The sequence below is a fragment of the Sander vitreus genome, chromosome 16 (genome assembly GCF_031162955.1).
Source record: "Sander vitreus isolate 19-12246 chromosome 16, sanVit1, whole genome shotgun sequence".
NCBI lineage: Eukaryota > Metazoa > Chordata > Actinopteri > Perciformes > Percidae > Sander > Sander vitreus.
In genome coordinates, this window is record NC_135870.1 from 12529905 (window position 1) to 12545295 (window position 15391).

The 15391-nt window shown below is 41.0% G+C and overlaps 1 protein-coding gene and 1 pseudogene across 1 annotated transcript in view; one reads left to right on the forward strand and one right to left on the reverse strand.

Annotated features, from left to right (window-relative positions):
- Positions 1-15391, forward strand: part of astn2 (astrotactin 2) — a 314654-nt gene that overhangs the window by 73675 nt on the left and 225588 nt on the right. The window lies entirely within an intron of this gene.
- Positions 188-8842, reverse strand: LOC144531625 (small ribosomal subunit protein bS1m-like; annotated as a pseudogene).

Here is a 15391-nt window from a genome sequence, read left to right on the forward strand (position 1 = left end):
ATTCCAAGGGGGCATAGATATATACAAGGGTGTAAGCGAGCAAGCATCCCCCGGGCAGGAACACAGCTTCGCCTCGCTGCTGCGCCAGTCCCCCGGTCATGTTTCGTTGTTCACAGTCCCAGCAGGCCAGACTCCCTTTAGGAAACCTGTGATTTAAACTTCAGCAGGCTGTAACAGTCCGCTCCGCTCAATCCTGGTACTGGTTCTCCCAGGCTTCCCTTCCCTCCAGCGGGCCCAGCAGTACGGCCTGGGCCTCCAGCTGCTTGGTGTCGGTTTTGGCTCCCAGGAAGCAGGCAATGAGCACCAGATCCTGCAGCCGCAGATGGACTCTGCTGACCCGCAATAGCTCCTCTCCGTCCGCCGGCCACGGCAAAGGTAATGGAACTTTCCGCCGAAATCAAGGTACAGGTCGTCCTGGACTACGTGGAAGATCCTCCCGATCACCACTGTGTCTTTGGCCGGTCCCATCTGCAGCAGCGAGGCAAACTGTGTTCCTGCCCGGGGGAAGAGACGCTGCCGCCGGCCACGGAACTCTCCGCCTCCTGCTCCCACTGGAGCTCAGATTGCAGGTCGAAGGCAGCATATATATCATAAAACTAGAGATGGTCCGATGCCATTTTTTGCTTCCCGATACCGATTCTGATACCTGAACTTGTGTATCGGCCGATACCGAGTACCGATCCGATACCAGTGTGTTATTTATTGTATTATCTTTTAACAGCTGTATACTACTATCCCTGTATGGATGTAATATGATTTCTATCTTTGTTGTCGGTCTGGCTCAGGTTAAACTCTTTGTGAAACATGAATGCCCCAGAACGTTTTATTATTGTGCAGTTTGACAATCAGTTATAACGGAAAAAGAACATAAATAAACTACTTTAACGTAGATTTTCTTTAGGGCTTTATTATGTGGTTTATTGTAATTCTATTATTTTGCATTTCAGAACAGTTTTTAAGTACATATTAACAATCAAAAGCAATTTTTACCAGTGTATCTTGATTGGGAATCAAATGAATGCAAAGAAAGTTACTTTATGAACATGATTTTAAGATTTGTAATTATTTATTTACTGTAAACAAAAGAAAAATGTGTGAATCTGTCATTATTGCACAATTCCTTCAAGGACCTAACTAAGAAACAAAAAAATCCCTATCCTTACTAGAGTCAATATAGTGTTTAGTAACTCCTAAATAATGTTGATTACTCACTGACGTCCAGTGATCACCGGTTAATGAGACAGCGTTTGCAGCACTTTGCAGCTGTTCCAGTTGGGCTGCTTTCTCCATGTCGTACAGGCTGTGTATCCGTGGAAACTACTGTAGTACGTCTTTAAGATCCGAGTCCTCTACGATGCTGACAGGTCTGCAGTTAGTTGCCACCTGTTTCGCAAGAACTGTAGTCATTTTTTGGCATTTGGTTTCATCCACAGGTCGGCAAGTAGCACTCTCCAGTGCTTTGCCTGAGTGGGTAGCATGCTAGCGGGTAGCATCACGTTAACTGTACTACTATGCTTAGCTCCGTAGGTGGTAGCTCAAGCTTGATATTTTAATTTGGCTTTACACAATGTGCATATGACTTTTGACTTGTCTACGAGCCGTTCAGGTGTTTTGGAAAATAAAAAGCGCCATTCAGGATTTCATTGCTGCTGTCTTTCTCCATCATGCCTGCAGCCTGCAGCAGCAGGATGTATCACGAGGAAGTGGCAGCTTGATGATAAGTAACGGTGCTGCAAAGGGTAAAAATAGTAGCCTGTTAGGCATGACGCAAAGCCGAGTGAAGTGTAAAATAAATTAATAATTGCCGGCATCCGATTAATGCGATTAAAAAAAATTCATCGCATCGCGTCGGCCCTTAATCGCATCGCGATTAACGCGTTAATGCTGACAGCCCTACATAAAACACATTCTCACTTGTGAAATGTTATCCCTTGCTGTTTTTCTTTCGTTCGAACATCCATAAGCAGCACAAAAGTCCAGCATATCCATATTGATTATTTTTTATTAGGGGTCCAAGCCCGAGTCTGCAAAAACCGGCGGTAGCAAGAGCTACGCCGTTCGCACAGCAGGGCTGTGGAACCCTATTGTTTAATGGATTAATCATCCATTATTTTTCTTCTCTGCCTAAAACTCCGACTACAGCCTAAACCGTACATGGTGGGGGGTTGCCATTTTCAGGACTGGTCCGAAACTCCGCAAGGACCTCAGGCGCAACAATTGACCCACTTCTACCACTAGGTGGCACTATAGCAGAAAAAACGCGTTTGGCCCTATAACTCCCACACAGGGGCTTAACATACTCAAAAACTCACCAAAATTGCTTTTTGCATCAAGTCTGGTGAAAATGTACGTATTTTAAGGGTTTCGGGAATAGGCGCACAAAAATGGCTCGCTAGTGCCCCCCTACAAAGTAAAGAAAAATCGAGCCCCTGCAGTATGTTTAACGTAGACTAATGAAACTTGGTACACATATGAAGCATGTCAGGACGTACAAAAAATGTCATTGGAGCCATACCCTAAACCCTACAGGAAGTCCGCCATTTTGAATTGAAAGTTCGAAATTAGTGCGATTTTGGCCATTTCCACGTCGTACTTTAATGGACTCCTCCTAGAGATTTCATCCGATCAACTTACAATTTGGTCAGAGCCATCTTAAGACGTTAAAGATGAAAAGTTATTAAAAGAAAAACTTTTCGTCATAGGGCATGGCTGTGGCGGGGCAGCCATTTTGTGCGTTTCGCCATCGAAACAGGAAGTGGGTGTAACTTGAGTGTACATTGTCCAATTGGCTCGAAACTTTTCAGGATTCATAAGAGTCCAACCCTGAGGACATATAAAGGCCGATATTTACATAGCGCCCCCTAGTGGCAACAGGAAGTAGGCCTAAAAGTCAAGGTGCTATACTTTAACAAACTCCTCCTAAAGATTTCATCAGATCGACTTCAAATTTCTTCTGTCATCTAAAGACCTTAACGATGAAAAGTTATTAAAAGCATTTATCGATGAACGAAGAAGTTGTTGTAACTTTAGTGTACACTGTACAATTTGGCCAAAATTTCTCACTGACAGGAGTCCAGGCTTGAGGACATTTTTAGGCCACAATTGACTTTTGGTCATAGCGCCCCCCGCTGGAAACAGGAAATCAGCCTTATATGACAAACATCATCCGATTTACATGAAACTTGGGCTACATGTGATAGTGAGCCGCCCCTATACTGTAACCATGCCCACTTATTCATGCCACACCCCCTTTCATAACATTTGAACCATTTAAGGTAGAGTCTTGTGTGAGGTATCAATGAACTCAGCAGAGACTTCCTTTTTTATTGGTAACAGTTTTCCTCGACCCCTATGCTTTGGCCACGCCCCCTTTCAGAGCTAATGAACTGTATGACGTAGAGTCTTGTGTGAGGTATCATTGAACTCAGCAGGGAGTTCCCTTTTCATTGGTGACGATTTGCAGTGTCTGAGTGCTGCGCAAATGCACGGTTGCAAGGAGCGCTGTCCGCCAGTAACCCCGATGCGCACAGAGGCACGAGGGCCCGTCCAACGCTGCATGCAGCTTTAATTATTATAGTTATTTTAATTTATACTTTTTTAAAAGTAATGAAGATATAACTCTTTGCAGGTATTTTCCCCTCACTCTGAGCATGGATATGAGGTCATTAGTACACTTGGGGCGAGTATAAAAAGTGTAATTTCCTTTAATTAGTCCATAAGGAGGACAGGAGCTTTGTTACGGACCACTATTCATAATCTTCTCCAGCGAGTTACACCATATGCGTATGCAGTAGGCCAAGGTGTTCTTTATGTGTTCAACCCTGGCTCTGTCTCCTACTTGTATCCATAGGGGAGTGAATAGTACAAGCCACTCTTCACGGAAGCTTTCTGGCATGTTTCCCACATGTTCTCATTCATAGCTGTTCAGTTCCCAGATTTTATCAGGGCACTAAACACATGGTCAGGTGCTGTGGTGCTGCTTCAAGGACTGTGCCACTGTCATGATGGCTTGGGTCCAGGCTTTGGTTGTGACATGAGTGTAGCAGAGAAGGGATCGATTCTTGATTATTTGGCTTTGTAATGAATTATGTCATACAATATGAATTAATTTGGACACAACTCCATAGAATCATCTGCATACACACTCTTTCTCTGTTTCACAAAAAATGTTTACATTCATAATGTGCTTATTTGCTTATGATTTGGTGGTAACCCACTGCACATTGATTCATATCCATCTGCATTTTAGATGAACAGCATGTCATGGAATTGGTTTGTTACTCAGTATGCACCGACACACTTGTTCCTATTTAGCAGGCTGCATATTCTGCACAAGTGAAGCTGTTCAGACATTGTAAGACCAGCTCCATACATGCCATCCTGCACCACCTATAGGAAAGGAAATTGCGTAGGCATGGCAGGCCCATGCACTGTAGACATGTTGCTTCCTCTTGGCGAAGAGAGTAATACTGTAGCTGCTGTCTGTGGCACCACCTGCAGGCCATGTTAAAGCTGCAGTTTCATTTGTTTCTTTTGCTTGTTTAACTAACTAGCTACTAATTAACTAATTAACTGTGCAGCAGCTACTATTTTCCACACCAGAAGATATGGTGTATGTAGTTTAAAACCGCTGCTGTCATTACTTTTCTTGCTTAAAGGTGGCACAGGTTGAACTTAAACTTCAGGGTCAGAACTTCTGAAACTGCCTCTGTGGCTCTGCTTTTGCATATCAAATATTTTATTGTTAATCTTATTGGCCTTATAACCCTAACCCCACATTAGTGGCACTGTTTGTTATTACAGTGCACATTTAACTATTGGACATTCAACTTTGCTCAACTCACATCAAGTGATAAAAAAGTAGGTGATAATGTGAGCTTAGGGGTTTCTCTGGTTGTGTTGTTAAACTTTGTGTAGACTAGTTTGTGTAATTATGCACACAGATGTGCCTTTGCAACATGATATGCAGTTGAACTGTATATGTGGGTGTGCATGCATGGATGCATGTGCGCTCTCCCTTTCTGCATGATTATTTGGGATCACTCCCCTTGTGTTGTGTATCCATTCATCCATTTTTTTAAACTACGTATTGTGCTCATGGTTGTAGGGGGATGGAACCTATCTCAGCAAGCACTTTAACAAAACCATCTTTTACAGAGCTGACACACATAGACAGACGAGCACAAATTACACACATATTCACACTTACTGTAGGGGTAATCAGAGTTTCTGAATCATCAATTTGTATGTCTTTGGACTGTGGGGGGGTCATGCAGACACCGGGAACAGAAATTTCTCACAGAATGGCCTTAGCTGGTCGGTGGATATCAACCCATGGAACGTTCTTTGGTTGGTTTGGTTGAATTATATTTACTGTAGATTAAATGAATTGGTTAAAACATATATAATGTATTTAATACCACAGTTCATACACAGCTTAAACATTCAGAAATTAACATCATAATAACTATGTGGGAGTTTGAGTTGGGTGTGGGAAGATGCAATTTGCCTATATCTACATATGCATACTGTAAAAGAAAAGTTGTGTGTGACTTTTTATGGTGCTTTATGCTTGTGATACTGTTTCAATAGTAACAATTATGCTTTTAAATGTCTTTTTCTTTTTTTAAACATGTATTTATTGAAATTTGTATACATTTTACAGACAAAAACAGTACAGCAAGGCACATAACATAAAACAGAAAAGAGACCAAGGATAAAATGTAATAGCTGTAGAATCCACAGTCATAAATCTGTACATCCATAGGTGTATGCTTACACGAAAAACATATCGCCGTTGTTTATCTCAACACTGTATAGTACAGATGGCACATTACAGGCATTAAGAGAATGTTATCTTATTTAGACAAAAAAAAAAGCTTGGTCCAGCTAGTTATCACTCCGATCATCCACATCCATACTGCTATTCTCAAGAAAATTGAAGAAAATGCTCCAAAGTTTCCAAAACTTGTGAAGCTTATTTTTTGTTGTGTAACTTATCTTCTCTAGAGCTAAGTAAAAAGTCATTCCCCTCAACCATTGCGATATGCCACAAGATGTGTCCGATTTCCATGAGCAAGCAATGCATCGTTTGGCTTCTAAAAAAACTAATATTCAATAGAGACCTAACTTTGTTAGAGGTTATAAAGCTATCTGGGTAGAGATTTAATAAGCATAATTTAGGGCTAAGGGGCACCTCCTTGCCAGTGATCTGGCTTGCCAGGTCCAACACCTTCCTCCAGAATGGGAGTATCTGTGGACACTCCCACATACAATGAAATAAAGTTCCTTTTTGGTCATTACATTTGACGCAGGTATCTGGTATGTTAGAATTAAAGCGGTGCAACTTAACTGGGGTTACGTATAGTCTACTTATCCAATTATATTGCAATAGTTTGGAATTAGTATTTATGGATTGGGTTTGAGCTAAAGAACATGCCTTTGACCATTCCTCATCTGTAATATTCTCCTGCAAGTCTGTTCTCCACGCTTGTAGAAAGTTTTGTGAGGACTCTTTAGACTTACTACCGTACTTACAAACAAATTGAACAGTAATGAAACCTGTCCCCTAGAATGTAAGAACTTTAGAGTGTAGTCTTCCAGAGTGGATCGGGGAGGAAGTTTCAAACTATTGCACTGTTTGGACAGGCTGAAACTTCTAAGTTGCAGATATTTAAAATAATGTTTTGAGGGAATCCCATATTTCAATTTAAGTTCTTCAAATTACATGAGAGTCACGTTTTCATTATAGAGGTCAGCTACCTTAGCCATACCTTGAGAAGCCCAGATTTTAAAGCCTGCGTCTGCTCTACCAGGTCGGAAGTCGTTATTACCAAAAATCGGGGAGAATTGAAATAATATAGGAGTTTCTCCCAGGTGTGCCAGACGGGGCGGGGCAAGTGGAATGGATTGGAAAAGATACAAAAATTTAAATTTAAATTGACATTTTTAAGATATTTATTCACCCAATCATAGTAATTGGTAAATTTGTCCATCTATTTATAAGTTGTGTAACCTTATCTGACAATGTATCAAAGTTATTTGTTATTTGTCAGTAGCAAGGTTATAATCGTTAACGAAAACAAACGAAATAACGAAAACTAGGTGGGAAAAAACATTGTCGTTAACTGAATTAAAAATAAAAACGAGGCATTACAAAAAAACGATAACTACTACTGTAATGTCTGTTTGCAAAACTAAAATAAAATAAAATTATCGAGTAAATGTCGATCTTTCATAGAGCAAATAACGTTATATCTCTCCGACCATGACATTTCCCTTAGACATGTATAGTTTCCGACTGGGAATCCAGAAATTCCGACATTCCACGTCAAATTGAACACATGTCCGTGGCTCCGTGCCTCTCGCCTGGCATCATAGCGGTACCGAAAGTCGGAAGAAATCGGCAGTCCTATTTGATTATAACTGTGTCAGATAAAAGCGCCTTGCAGTGGAAGGTGGTAAAATATGTGGTCAATTTATTACAGAGAAAAATCCCACGAATTTGAAAGTACATTTGAGAAGCGCAAACAAGCTAGGAGGCTAACCTAGCTTACCTTAACAAGGTAAAGGAGAACGCAAAGTCCCCAGTCCCCGAAACAGAAGCTAACCCCGGTAACGTTACGGGCATGGATGTATGGATACAGGGCCAGGCAGCATGACAGCAGACAGCAGACAACAGCAGGACAGAGAACACTACAGGAGGGCTTTCACCGGCGACCTGACAGCTGCTGGTTAGTAAATACGCAGGAACACCAAAAGCGGGAGGAAGCATGGGTTAATCCCAGGTAACAATTTTTGCTTCCCAGAACGTTCTGGGAATGTTCCTTTTTGTTTGCGGGAACGTTCCCTGAAGGTTAGTTTTTGGTTCCCATGGAAAGTTTTCCTGGCGTTTAGGGAACATTAGTTTTTGTTTACATCGACCGTTCTCAGAACGTTCCCAGAACGTTGCAACCTTTAGAGAACGTTCCCCTAACGTGATTTTTTACATTGCCCTAACCTTTAAATAACTAACGACTGTGGTACCAATTGTATTATTAGTTTAAACTGTCTGTGCATGAGCAGGAATGAATTATTATATATTGGCAGGAATGAATGAACAGGCAACAGGCAAACTTGATGGGATTCAAAACTTTAATATAAAATTAACAAAATACATAAAATATAAAAGGCCTAAAAAAATAATATAACAATCAGATACAAATAAGAAAAAAAAAACAATGGAGTGGGATGTAGAGTGGAAATGTAGTGCAAATGTAGTGTGCAAAGATGCATATTGGAATGATAATGTAATTAATTATTATATATTAGCATATTAACAAATACAATTGTTTTAATAAAACAATACAAGCTGCAAGATGGATGGAAAAAATATAAAAAAATAAATAAAAAATAGAGCTCTATGGTTTGGCTTATAGTCCTTCTCAGCTGGCCTAAAAAGAAAGAAACAAAAGTTTGATATGTCATACTAAGAATCAACACGTTGACAAAAGCAAGACTAATTGCCTTACTAACAACTCTGTTTTTCACATCATATAGAAGCATTTCAATTTACTGTCTGTGTGGGGCAAACTTCTTGCCCGATCAAGTCCTCCACGTCTGCTGCAGTCAGTGTGGGGAAGTTCTTCTGGGAGGCCGCTAGAGTAGAAGTCAAAATGAAGCAAAGTTACAAGTCAAATTAAAACCTCTTATCAGCCAAGCTAAGCATAATACTGTGAACAGTAAAATAACACCTGCCTGTTATAACCCTGCATATAGTCAGGTCCTGGAAGGCCTTCTTTGCCTTTCTTCCCTGCAGGCTATACTCTTTCAGCACGTTATTAGTTGCCACTCGCCGGAGCATGCGTCAAAGTGCAGTACCTGTGGTCGGACCTCCAAGGGTTGTCAGGAAAAGTTGCTGTAAAACATATAGAAATACAAATTATACATGTGGAACAAAGTGGAGAGCTTGTACAATCTCATTTTGTAAGAGAAGTCAGTTCTGTTATGATGATATTTGAATTTATGCAATTATATAGTGTTAATCTTAGGGCACTTATTCACCATTTTTATCCTCCTCTCCGGTTGACCGGGACTCCGGTCAAACTCCTCCAGCTCGGTGACTGTCGAGCAGGGCGACACCAACATGTCCTCGCCTGGAGCAGAGGGAGGGGACTGGGAGGTCCTTAACAGCATGAGCAGCTCATCCATCTTCTCCTCAAATGCATCCATCCGCTGTGTCAGGCGGGCAATGGATGTCCTCACGGCTATGGAAAAATGAATGGTGTTAGTTTTAGTTGTTATACATTATAAACTTGCATATGTGAACAACTTAAGTGAGTCTTCTTACCTCTCATTTCCGACTCCATGGCTCCATGGTCTCCCTCTGTGTAATGAGTCACCTCCCTCTGTGTGATGAGGTCTGTTGTTTACAACAACAAAAAAAGTTATGTTACTCTCAAGTTCCTTGTCATGAAATTGTATTTAATTGGAAATGGAAAATTCAAAGCCACTGTACCTTCAACTGGGTCCCAAGAAGTGGCAGGCCGAGCTTGCGTTACAATAGACCCATCCAGCTCTGGGCTACCGGCAGGTTTCCTGTACGGTGTTGACTCATCTAAAAAAGTAAATATGAATATAGGTCAGTTCATTTATGGTAGGTTTCTTGCACATGCCATTGCAAAACAGTCTTTATTAATTATCCTTGGGTCACTAGTTCCAAACCATCTTCTGTCTGAATTGCTCTTTTAGTTACCGACTGCTTAATACGTTAATCTTAATTCAAAGATTGTGGCATGTTCAAACTAACTGAAACTGGTTCATGGTCTGAAATTATGATGCTGTCATACCTGCTTTTTGAAATCATGGATACCAGAGGCGCGGAGACCAAAAAGTAGTCAATTCTGGAGAATGTCTGACAGGTAGCAGAATAACATGAAAAAAGTTAACTTATCAGGGTGGTATTTTCTCCATACATCAACTAAGTTCTTTAATAGATTGCAACAATTCCTTTCTTGTTTGAGTGTAGGAGGAATCTAACCCCGTGGATCTATCTATGTCAGATTGGAGAGTGCAATTAAAATCTCCACCTATGATGAAATTGCCAGACAAATCAGCCAGGGACAAAAACTGATTTTGGAAAAAGGAGGGATTGTCACCATTGGGACTATATAAATTAACAAGATTTAGCCTAACTGAAAGAATTTCACTCTGAATAATAAGGTTTCTACCAAACCGATCTTCATCAACATTAATGAGATGAAATGGTAAAGAATCATGTATTAGAGTAATCACCCCACGTGAGTGAGAACTGAATGAGGACGAAAAAACACGACCTGGCCATATCCTCCTCACTTTCACTACATCTTCAGACGTTAAGTGCGTCTCTTGGAGAAAGACTATTTTAGCTTTTAGTTGTTTAATCCTATTCATAACCTGCTTTAGCTTGACAAGTTTGTTTAAACCTCTTACATTCCAAGAAATTAACTGAAGTTCAGACATGGTATGATAATGTGTAGCTTATATGCGGGCAGGAGTTGAGTGTTAAACAGAAATAAAACCTAACAAAGAAAAATAAAAATAAAAAGATGTGCCTTAGAACAATATGAACATAACAGAGTGCATTTCCCCAAACAAAATACATACACCCCTCCCCTAGTTCACACTTCCAATCGGCCCCAAAACAGAGCCCAACTATGGAGCCACGCCGGTCCAGCCACATCCACATGATGAGGAACAGCATGCCAAGCGACCATGACAGAGCTCCCCACAAACCCCAAAAGTGAACATATACCCTATTGCAGTAAGAGGTAGCCTACTGTGCAGTGTAAATTTTCAGTCTCAAAAAACAGTCTTTAAACAGTCCTGACAGGTCAAAGTTTGCAGATTACCTGTAGTGCGACCGCATTACGCACATTACTAATCATTGATCACTGCTGTCTCCCTTGCCTCTGCGTCCCAAGTGTCAGCCTTCAGGTCCCGCATAAACGCCTCCGCTTCTGCTGCTGTATCGAACGTATGCCGTTTTCCTTTGATCGTTACCAGAAGTGTAGCAGGATGGATTATTCCGTAACATAGGTCGCAGATAGAGAGGAAGGCCAGTTCTTTCTTTGAAGAGTCAAAAACTTTTCTCCGCTTGAGCAGGTCAGCAGAAATGTCGGGAAAGAACATCACATTCTTACCGTCCACAAGTATCTTCCCGCTGATTCTGGCAGCTTTCATGACTCGTACCTTATCTGCGTAGTTTAGGAACTTCATTACCACCACTCTGGTTCGCCCAGTCATTTTTTGATTTCCACCATTGTTGTTAATTCTGCCACGTTGGTGTGCTCTCTCGATTAGGACTGGCCCAGGAAAGCTGTGTTCACCAAGCACGTCAGGAATCCACTTTTCCAGAAAAGCGCACATATCACTTCCCTCTGTTGACTCGGGCAAACCCACCAAGCGTAGATTCGAGTGGCGGGCTCTGTTCTCCAAATCATCAATTTTAAGCACTAACCCTTCCATAGCTGCTTTCATGGAAGCGGTCTGTGTTTTCAAAGAGGCTACATCGTCCTCACTGGTGCTAATTCTGTCTTCTGCTTCGGTCATTCGGCCGGTCAGTGCCTTCAGCTCACCCTGTACTCCCTGAATAGCGCTAAAATTACACAAATTCCTTCCTTCATTGTGTGGATGGCATCGAGAATTTGGCCATTGGAGCTTGCTAGCTCGGCAGAGCTGGGGCTACCTGGTGGTTTAGTAGTGGTTTTTCAGGGTTTGGCTGGCGGTCTCGTAGGCATTTTCTTTTCCTTGAGTTTGGAGACAAAATAGTAACTGTTCACTAATTCCTTGAGGCTACCTCTTTGCTATTTTATGAAGATTACACGGGAGCTTTCTGTCACACGTCTGCCTAGCAGCTCGCCATAACCCGAAGTCCTTAAATGTGTCTTTGTAGAACATTAACAGTCACTAATGTGTACAGACATACTGATGTGCACCACATATACAATTCGGTTGTCACTCTTTCACATGCACAGTAAGTGTGCTTGAAAACACAAACCATTGTAATAGTGCACTTGTTTGGCTGGTCGAGTGTCATGACCGAAGCAAATTATATTTTTTTAGACTTCCAGTTGCTGTGCTAGTGAAAAATAGAAGGATGCTATTAATAGAGACAAAACTCAGGTAGAAGTGGCTGCATCCCCCCATCTTTGTTGTTTTCTCTTTTTTATTCTGCCCATTCATTCGCCTTCTCTCTGTCTGTTCTGTTGCCTGGGTAACAGTTACCGATGGAGACCAGGAGTTCGGGGAACAAAAGAAAAGTGTGGTCCTGAAGGGAGAGGATTATTAAATAACTGTTCATGCATGCACTTTTGACTGCTCGTGTGCATGTAGATTCTTGATTGATATGATTGCATATTGTCATTATAAATAGCTGATTTGCACATGTGCATAATTGGTTGCATAAGTGTGGAGAGGGGATTTAGATAAAGATGTTTATAAAATAGTTTTACTATCTTGCCTAAGCATTTTACATATCCATTTAAAAACATGGCTCACTGTACATGAAATGGCATATATTATTCTTTTATTTGTAGAAATCTGTTAGTGTGGGTGGGTGGATGGATGGATTAAAATAAAGCCTGTTTAATACATGTATTGATTAGGAAAAATTAAAATGAAACCATTTTTGGAAACTAGATTTGAACACCATTAAACAGAACAATCAGTAATATGGTCTCTTTAAAAAATACCTAGTTGCAGCCACTAGGAACTTTGAAACTATCTGCAAATTGCATTCCTGTAATTGACGGAAAATACAATCTTGCACTAAAAACCAGATACAATAAGCCTGATGTTGTCCTAAAATTGACCTGACAGCTTATTTCAATATTTATTATGCAATATAATAATAATAATAATAATAATAATAATAATAATAATCGTTTTTTTCTATATTATGACTGTCAAATCAAACCATTCGGGATGTTAATGTGATAATTATTCCTGATTGTAAAATGGTTATTGTTTTTTTTTTGTTTTTTTTTACTTTGAAACACATAAACATGTCTGTTTACAGCTCAATCCTTTGTATAGTTGTACTGTAGAGTGGGAACAAGCACTGGAGTTATTTAGCTCTTTTTGTCATGGTAATCAGCATTCTATATATTGTAGTATTTATTCCCATATTTTCTTATATTTCCCTTATTTCACCTACTGTTTGTTTGGGCTTTTCTCAGAGCCATTCCCTGGCTCTCTCATGTACAATACCAGGTTGAAACTATGCAAGCATTAATCAGCTAGACATTTTGTGTTTTAACCCAGGGGTCAATCATTGCTAGCAAATGAGTATGTTCAGTTAAGACACATCTTTAATGTTAATACATCACTTCACAGATGTTTACTGCTGGGAATTAGACCTGCATATGTCATTAACCTCTATGAACTCTAAAGATAGCACCACCAAGCTCTGCCAAACTAACAAGCTGGCAGACAAATATTTTTTTTTTGTATCCCTTCATCTGCTTCTATCTCTCACTATTGATTCATCCCAATTCTTGCTGTTCTTTTAATGGCCCCTTGAAGCACAGTGATTAAAGTCTTGTGAGTTGTGTTTTCCCTCCCTTTAGCCCTAATGATAGCAGATGTGTTTTGCTAGGAGCCATTAATGACTCAGGCACCAATTGGGAACATCTGTGCTATTTGAATTGGGCTTGGACAAGTTATTCATACCTGTGTTATCTATTAGCATTTATTTACAAAGCAATCTATATCCATTACATGTTGTCGCTGCAGAACCGTGTATTTATATTTCTTTTACCTTCCTCCCAAGCCTGATTGGAAGACAAACTGACATGCTCACTACAGACGTCTATTTTTTAACCCTGGGCCTGGGTGACAGTGAGTGTCAGTAGCGTCATTGTACTGTATACATGTTTAACATGAAATATGTGGTGTGGAGCTGCCAGTGAAGAGAGGAGACATTGCTGTGATATCAGGAGCATGGAAATGACCAGGGATGGGGAGAGCGGGGGGGGTTGATTGCATCTGGCATGAATGAACAAAGACTACCTTCCCCTTCAGCTGCTGGCGCTCACTGACAGGTCTGCTCTCCCAAGCTGTTGTGGTAACACTTGGCCAACAGCTGGAGATACAAATAAAGGCCTCACTTCAAGCTAAATGACAGGGAATATAACAAAGGCTGAGGCCCCAGCTGCCTCTGATGGAGGTACACAAGCACAAGCACACATAAAAACACCTATAATCACACATATCTCCATTGCACCCGCCAGCTTCCATGGCAAGGCTATTTCTTTTTCTAGCAGAGAGAAATGTCATTCATTTCCCAGTGTTAGTCTTACTAGTGCAGTGCCCGTTGAAAATGTGCCTGTTTGGAACGGGCCAATTGCTTGGCCTGTGGTATTGCTGCTTATAGAATTCATCAAAACCAAATTGTACCCCAAAATTACTTACAGAAGGACCCCAAACCACTTCAAATGCAACTCCCCTGTATACCCTACTACTAACTTACTGATTTACCTGACTGGGAACATTGCAGAATCAGAATGTAATCACAAAATATCACAATGACAATGTGGAGTAATCAGACATTAGCGTCATGGACTCATGGCAGCGCGCTACCCACGTGTGTGTGTGTGTGTGTGTGTGTGTGTGTGTGTGTGTGTGTGTGTGTGTGTGGAGGGAGGGAGGGAGGGAGAGAGGGAGAGAGAGAGAGTGAGTGAGATTGAGAGAGAGATTTAGTGGCTTGACAGTTAATGTTGAAGTAGGTGATTTGATTCGTGGGGGTATTTTGGCGACGGTAATGTTATTAGTTAGCATTAGACTTAATTAACCCAGGGTGAGTCTAATGAAAACTGCCGTGTCTACCCGGTTCACCTCTGAGATTTTCTCACATTGCACAGCGCTGTGAAGGAATAATCTCCGAGATTAGGCCTACTTTATATTTTGCCTCTGTTTGGAAGTGGTGAATGTAGGCTATAGCTCACAGCAACTTAATACTATATGGTGTCTGGCTTTTGTTTTCTGAGGTGTATTTCCCATTTTAGTTGCCAAAGCACCGCCGCTTTCTTCGACCCTCTCTGTCTCTGGTCCTGCGCTGTCGCGACTTATGAGTTCATTTAAAGAGTTCGGTCAAACATCCGAGTGAGTCACGACTCAAACAGGTTTAGTGCTCAGTCAGTGTGCTTCTTTTACCGATATTTAACGATATATTTTGCATTTCTAATCCAAACAATGTCAAACTTGGCACTGCACTTACCTGTGTCCGTAGCAAGACACCTGTCAAGTTTCAAATCCATCGGACTAACGGTTTGAGAGAGATGTGCATAACACATACACAGACAGACAGACGTTCCTGCAATTTATAGATAGATGTGTATTCTGTATTCTGTTAAATACCACACAATTGCTCCTG